Here is an 8,142-nt window from a genome sequence, read left to right on the forward strand (position 1 = left end):
AGGCTTAACATACCTTAAATAACCTTTACATAACTTAGAAATAAGTTTTGGAAGGTTTGGTGTGCCGAAATCAAGTTTATTCGCTTATAGGGACTAAATTCGACAAACTGCGGAAGTATGTCAATTTATACTGTAACGGACATCCCGGAACTTGACCATAAGTTAAACATACCCTAAATATCCTTTACATAGCTTAGAAATAGGCTTTGAGGTGTTCGGTGTGCTAAAATAAACTTTCTGGTCATTCAGGGACTAAAAGCGTCAAAAAGTGCATAAGTTTGCATTTTCACGCATAACTTACGTTATGAATACATCCGGACATCCAAAAATTTATGTAAGCATTAAAATATTTTATTTTAGTGTTTGGCATGAGAAAAATCCATTCTTCGCGCAATTTGGATCGTCTTTCGTGCTTATGCGCATTCCGTCATAATTAAGCGAACATCGCGATCGTACGACCAAACAAACCGACATCCGGCATATTTTTGAGCATGTTTCATGTCCACAATGTTTAAACATCATTTTAGGGCCTTAAAGTTGGCTTGACGGGTTTAAACATGTCGGAAATGGCCTTAAAAGCATGCAGGGACCAAAACTGCAATTTCTGAAACTTATGTGCAGATCAGAAGGCTCAGGCGGCCCGCGTAAGCCCCCATAAAACCTTACGCGACCCGCGAGAGCATGTCAGATATGCAAAAATCAGTTTTCCCAGCTGTTAACAGCTGTTATACTCTTGTAACCCACTTGCAAATGGTTTTGGGGCATTTCTATGGGCTCTAATGGTTTAGTAAAACTATCAATACAAAAAAAAATGTCATTTAGTGGCATACAATAAGTGCCATAAAAAACCCAAAAGGTGCCACTAAATAACCCTACAGGAATGAGCGGCATACAAAAAAAGTGCCACTAGGTGCCACTAAAGCCTTTTAGTGGCACTTTTTGGTCTGCCCACTACAAAAGTTAAGCTTTTTAGTGGCATTTTTTATATGCCACTCCAAACGGCTTTTTGCGGCATTTATTGTATTAATACAAACTAATTAAAATTAGTATTCACTTACAATATAAAATAAAAAATAAAACTATAAAATATTGAAATCATAATATCATTACTTCAATTAAAAGTTACCTCGTCTTCTAAACATTCAAATGTTTGTAAACAAATATCTAATAAGTGTCAAACTAACTCTAATTATTAAACATATGAAACATAAAGCTAAAAGACATTTGAATAAAAAATTTAAAACTTCATTGCGTTCTTGAACCTCTTTCTCAATCTTCATACGGTTATAATAATGCTCATGCAATCATGTTCCCACATCATAATTGTTCCCTGGGCTTACTGTTGCCACATCAACCAATTCGCTGTATATTCAACCTGAAATTTCACAATTTATGTTAAATCGATTAAGCTCTGTTAGTGGTAACTATAGTTATCAAAGATGTTTGAGCAATTAATAAGAGGTAACTTCACATCTTTTGATTTTGATGTTAGTTTATGCTTTTCAACCAAAGATTAGGTGCTTTTTCAGTACCTTCGATCAGTGGAATTGAGTTAGGCTAGAGAGATTTCTCAAATTGTAGCCTTTCCAAAAGGAAATATTGATAAGGAAATTGTTTCTTTGCTGAAATAAACCTGAAAGCAAATCGCCTTGTTGGGACGCCCTTAAACACATTTGCAACAGTCATACGGAAAACACTTTTGAATTATCCCAGGAGCATTACTGATTTTGCAACCCCTGCATAATAATCATTTGAGCGCTTTGTTCAACTTTAAGTACAATACCATATGCAATAACAATGATTTTCTTTGCAACAATTTTAAGTACATTTCTTTTCAATTATAAGAGAAGGACCTTTGTACCCGATGATCTTAATTTATAAATCCCAGTCCTTTTAATCTTTGTTCTAAAAAACGTAGTATTAAATTTTCAATTCAAATGGGTTACAGTGTAATAAAAAATAGTCTTCTTTTAACTTGTTCTGTGAACTAGATTGATACAACAAGGTCATATAAAGTTTGACAAACTGAATATTTTTGGTAATGGACAGAAAACAAAGCCCGTATCATTTGTGTTCAAGAAGTACTAGGTATGGAATCAACAGGTTCAGCTGTATCACTTGAGTTGTTTCACATCTTAATGATGATTCAAATTCAGTTAACAGTAAAGAATGAACGCGTACCTATAACTCAAAGAGTCACCAAGCCTGCAATATATGAAAAGAGACAACAATTAATACCTAGATCCAAGTTTACAGATTTTCAGAAACTATATACTAATAGTACAATCATCCAAATCAACCTTTGTAATGTTTTACAGATTCTAGGTTTCTACCATGGACGGAGGAGATTAATCATATTATTTACAATATAACCAACTCATTCTCTTAATATACACAACAAAAGACCTACCACTAGAACTGGAAATCTACAGAAGTCCTTGATCAAATACGTTTTATTCAAGCAACAAAGTAACAAATTTATTTGTGCAAATAAGCCAAGCTATTCACGAGCTACTCGAGATCGGCTCGAAAAAAAAGCTCAAACGAGTCGAGCTTAAACAAGCCCGAGCTTTGCTTATCGAACTCGAGCTCGCTAGCGAGCCTAAACAAGATTATTGTCTATTTTTTATTATTATGTTGAGTATATATAAAATAATAATTATAATTAATAAAAATAAACAAGCCAAGCCCGAGACAGGCTCGGGCTTTGAAAAACAAAGCTGGATTCAAGCCAAGCTCAAGCTCTCACAAGTTAAACGAGCTTGAGCCTAATCGAGCTCATACTCGGCTCATTTGCACCCCTAACTACTTAACAATAATCACATATAACAAGACTTAACTCATGATCGGTCTTATAACAAAAACAAGATAGAGCATAACATAAACCAAATGTAATATAAAAAAATGCAGAACGATTACTTTGCTTTTTCAGCAGTAGGATTGGATTTCTGAAGCCTAGCACGAGAACCGCGACCACCAAACTTCTTCAGGCTCACACCTTCTCAGATTTGCAACAAGCAGATTAAGGAAAACCCTAATTCCCAAAAACTTTCGCCTTCTGCATTGCCTCCTATAAAAATATATATAGGATAACTTGCCAATTGTGTGTAAATTAAACAATCATATCATGTAGAAAGATAAATGCTTAAATATACAACCTTAATGTGAAGAACTCCATCAAACTGAAAGCATTTCACCTTAATATCTGCTCAGACCTTTAGAAGTTGTGGAATCACTGTTCTTCTAATGTGCTTTACTAATGCATCTTTGACCTTACTAATGCATCTTTGACCGCCTAAGTCGAAGCAAGAACAAGTTTCATAACCTAGCAATGAGAAGAATACATGGGCTTGTATAACTACCAAGCTTCGTAACCTAGCAATGTGATCATTGGCTTGTATAACTACCAATTGACCATAATAAACATTTAGATCTCAAAGCATGCAAAGCTACCTCCAATCCATCAGAACTAGTTTAATTAACTTCACGTGTAGATGAATTAAGAATGGAATTAGGATATTCACAACTAACTTATATGCCTGATATCGATTAGCAGAAGTATGAGATGTTTAATATTTATAAAAAGGTGCAAATAATTCCTTCAACAGTGTTGCTTCAACACACCTCAAATGCTTAATCTTTCTTTTATTCATAAGTAATAAATGATAATTAACTAACTATGCTGGTGCACTACATCTGTCGACTTCGTCTTGTATCGAGTCTTACATTGCATTGTATAGATTAAGGCATGTTTTACGAGAAAATAGGAAGTGTACTGTGTTTAGTGAGCTGATTTCGCTCATAGGGTCATAACCTGATGATTTCGCTTATTTGTACATATGGGGTTTAGCTCATGTGGACATGTGTCCCTTGGAGCGAAATCTCTGCACTATATATATGGGCCCATGAGCGAAATCACATAAGATTGCCTTGTATTCCATACCGAGGTACTACCGGTGTGAAGATCGAACTGTAATCGTTGTCAAATCAATACAATAAGTATATTAAGTGAAGAATCAGCTGTTTCTACCTCCGTTTCTTGTTATTCCGCACCTGAAACAGAGTTGAGCTTCTCTGAACGACTCATTCGGGTCAGAACGCGATCCTACAAACTATGTAGGTATTGCAGTTAAAAAGAGAAAATCCGTAAAGATACTCGTTTAACGAGATTCCATCATACCTTGATAAATAGATGGAATGAAATAAATAGCCTTTTCTGACTTGCATATGCTACAGTTGTCTATGACTGATTTGTATGAATTTTAGTTTTCTACAGCTAGTTTGCTTAACAAAATAAAATGTGACTGCCGCAATTTGCCTCGAACTACCTGTTGAATGTCACCTTTGACTTCCCGGAGTCAATATTTTCTATTTCTTGACAGCACCAGCCATTGTTGGTGTGGATGATCCACCATTTATTGTTTCTTCTAAGATCTGTAGAAAACTAACACAAACGCTAATCAAATTTCAACTGATAAATGCAAGCTAGTATATTTTACGAACAAGATAAACACATAGAAAGTGGTTTCAATGAACAGCTAACAGTGGCGGAGCTAGCCCATTAATTCAGGGGTATCCCCAATTTATTTTACCGTGCAATCATACAATAATAAAAAACGATAATAAATTTCAGTAAAACAAATACCTAACAGATTTGCCCTCTTTTTAATTTCATTGAATTCGTTTCTTCACATCGTCGTCTTTTACTTTATCAAAAATTTCTTTTCAACCGCACAACCCATTGCATATTTGGGCTTAATTATTAAACAAGTTTTGAGCTTAATTAATAATATCAAGTTTAATATTTTTATCTCCTATGTATAAAACCGAAAGATAATACACTACGAATACGGGGTTGGGCCGTAGGCCGTGCTACGGCTACTTACTCATTAGTTCCGCCCTTGACAGCCAACACAAAATAATCAAATTCCCTTTGTTCAGCGACAATCGATACCAAATCAACTGCTCCTCCATCATCGCCGCTATCAGCGTTGACCTCTTCATTTACAATTCAGTAATTAGTAACAAAAGAGTTAGTATTGCAAAATAAATAAAACAAGTAAGGATAGTTTAGCTAACAATTGATAATGAATTGAAGCATAATGCGATCAGATTGAGTGGCGATTTTGTGAACAACCAGCTTCCATACAAAACCCTTGGGTTCAGATTATACAAAAATGAGCCAACCTTCTCACGCAACTAATCTCTAAAATGTACTAAGGTGCTTACCAATATGCAATGTCATATATTTCAGTGGGAAGTTAATAGTATTAAATATCACGTTTGCAATCTAAAACATATCAAGATGCTATTTTATTAACATAAAATATATTAAAGATAATTGAAAATAAAGGCACTCTAAAAGATTAATGAAAAAAAAAGTCTTTTAGCATTGTTTAGTGACAAACAAGACCCTCGTTTCTTTTAAACAAAGTGGTGTCGAATATGCTCTTTTACTATATTTTAGTGAGCAAATTTGTTCTTTCAATTAATGATCAAATGGATGTTAAACTAATATGATCAGGTACTCTACACTAACAGCATTCTTCATAAGCATCACCAAACTCCACATAATCCAAACCACAAAATAAGATCAAATTCCATTCCAATTTCCCACTACAAAAAGACATGTGAACAAACACCTGGTGTGCATGCATATTTCACCAAAAAAAGACATTGTAAACAAATGTGATAAATAGACACTGTAAACAAATGTGATCAGTACATTATACTAACAAATAATCAAGACCAAACACCACCAAATTCAGACCACAAAATAAAACCATATTCCATTCTAATTTTCCACCCAAAAAACAAAGAAATACATTTTAACAAACACCTGGAGTGCATTAAAAAAAAAGCATGCTTAAACGGTGGATAACATTATGATTACCTCCAGCAATACGGTAAAGAGGCATCTAATCCCCTATAAAAACCTTACGAACGCTGAGACCAGACCTCAATTTCTCAACCCTCGTACATATATAAGAGTACTTTTCGTCACATAGAGTTGCTGATGAAACTGCTACTAGAGAGAAGATGTTGAATGGTAAGGAGGGGTACGGTTAGGGTTATTGATAAGGGATGGAAAATAAGTTTTGGGGTGTAAAATTTTGAAGATGAGTTGAGGAAAATGTTAGCGGGAATTGGAGGAAAGCTAAAAATTTTGAGAGGGAAGTCAAAATTTTATTTAAGTTTAGCTTTAAGTTAAAAATGTATTTATAAAGTAATAATCATTAAAAATTAAATATAATATCAAAAAACTAAAATAGCATTGTATAAAGTATCACATGCTTTCTTTAAAATGATTTTTTTAAACTTTAACTCAGTTTCTAATACATTTTATTACAAAAAAGTAAGCGTATATGTTTAAAATGTAATATTATTTTTCATTTTATAACATTGATATATACTACTTATTCGTTACCGATGGATTATTTTTGTTGGTAATGGCCTTCGCTAGTACTCTTTTTTTCTAATAGCATGTTGAACTTGATAGAGGATAATATATGGAGGAAAGACTTAATGAGTCATCTTTTGGGTTAATCATTTTATTCAAGGTTTAGAGCTCTATGGTTCCGTTGTCAGGTTAGGTTACGAATGTGAGGGTGTGGGAAAGAGGGAAATTCTCATAAGAATCATTTGATATTTTAATGGCATATAGAAAGTGTCATAAAAAACCTATATTAGTGGCATAAAAATTAAATGCCACTAAAAGTGGGCGTTAAGCAAATATGGCATACACAAAGTGCCATTAAAAACCTAAATTAGTGGCACAAAAGCTAAATGCCATTAAAAATGTGTGCCACTAAATGGCTTTTTGTTTGTAGCACAAGTGTAAGGTTGAGACCAAAACTCGGATATCGACAAACGATCTTAACGGCTCTCCGAAAACTATAAATACCCCATCCCATTCACTTGCAAAACCCACTTGATTTCTGAGATTTCTCTAAGTTGGGGTGTTTCATCACCTCATACCTGAGAATACTTGGAAAATCAATCTTGCGGGTACCCTATGTAAGTATTCTTTCGCGTTTTTCATTCGTTTTTGCGTTAAAGTCAAACTGCATTTGACTTTCTGCATTGACCAGTTTATGGTCAACGCGAAGTTCGTTTGAACTTCATAACATGAGCGTAATCACGATGGTTATAGTCCCTAATGACTATACCTACCACGTTATCTAGGCTCAGTGACGAGTCGTAGTTTCGGCCAAAATGCGTTTTCTCACGTATTTTGTAACCAAACTACTCTAGGGCATTGAAACCGTTTGTTTTAATACGAAACCTGTTTTCTAACTTTACTAAACATGTTCTAGCATGTTTAGCTCGTCACTTTTAGAATTGTGCTTGTCTAGGGTCGTAAAGGTAAGCGATCTAAACAAATCGCTTATGCTTTCGAACCCGACCCATTTGGTCGATCTTTAGGATCTGACCAAACGCTTTAGGTGACCATAGTTGTATAGGGAATAACCTTCCGAGGTTATACCTTATGGTCACATCATTAAGTAGTTGTATGATAAGTTGTTCTTATGCCTTAGGAAAATTACCAAAATGCCCTTTTTGCGCCAAAATTCATTTTAAGCCTATGCAACATAACTTTTGACATCTAAACTGATTTAACAACTATAATAGACATGTTAAGGCATATTTTACTTGCCGTAGGACTAGTTAAGCGGTCCGAACGCGTTTTACGCAAACGACACGTTAAAGTAGCATAAGCTACCTAAACGGGTCGTAATGGGTCGTAAGCACTTAGGTTAGGTTTCATTTTAGTATGTGGGCTTTGTTTAACCATTTCATATGAGTTCCAATACTCATTTGGTTTACGAAACCTCATACTATCCAATCCCCCGATTTAGGTCCGGTTATTTATGTAGTTATCTATATAGGGTGCCGTTTGATTCCGCGATCCCTCTAGCTTTGCTTGGTTGTTGTTCAAGACTTCTAAGCACCCTCAAGTGAGTACATAGACCCCTCTTTTACTGTTTTTCAAACATTTTGGGGTGAAACACATGTGCCTACTTGTTACTTTCATGTTTTTCATGTTTTCATATCATATACTTGCTATGTTCATTAGTACACTATTAGTACATGATTTCATTATGTTTTCCTACGTATGTTTACTTAACATGCTAGCACATT

General features: G+C 34.7%; 2 long non-coding RNA genes across 3 annotated transcripts; both read right to left on the reverse strand.

Annotated features, from left to right (window-relative positions):
- Nucleotides 1-1,208: 1,208 nt before the first annotated feature.
- On the reverse strand, nt 1,209-3,686 carry LOC110871085. Its single transcript, XR_002553467.2, has 5 exons — nt 3,159-3,686; nt 2,920-3,070; nt 2,182-2,205; nt 1,533-1,736; nt 1,209-1,375 (listed from the first exon to the last, which is right to left on the reverse strand). It is a non-coding gene; the product is annotated as an uncharacterized LOC110871085 (long non-coding RNA).
- Nucleotides 3,687-4,016: 330 nt separating this feature from the next.
- LOC110871086 lies at nt 4,017-6,129 on the reverse strand. 2 transcript variants are annotated; one of them, XR_002553469.1, is made up of 4 exons: nt 5,894-6,129; nt 4,887-4,998; nt 4,329-4,444; nt 4,017-4,053 (listed from the first exon to the last, which is right to left on the reverse strand). It is a non-coding gene; the product is annotated as an uncharacterized LOC110871086 (long non-coding RNA). The 2 variants fall into 2 exon arrangements; XR_002553468.2 differs by lacking the exon at nt 4,017-4,053 and having other exon boundaries at nt 4,080-4,444.
- Nucleotides 6,130-8,142: the final 2,013 nt, after the last annotated feature.

Source organism: Helianthus annuus, chromosome 8, assembly GCF_002127325.2.
Source record: "Helianthus annuus cultivar XRQ/B chromosome 8, HanXRQr2.0-SUNRISE, whole genome shotgun sequence".
In the NCBI taxonomy this organism is placed as follows: domain Eukaryota; kingdom Viridiplantae; phylum Streptophyta; class Magnoliopsida; order Asterales; family Asteraceae; genus Helianthus; species Helianthus annuus.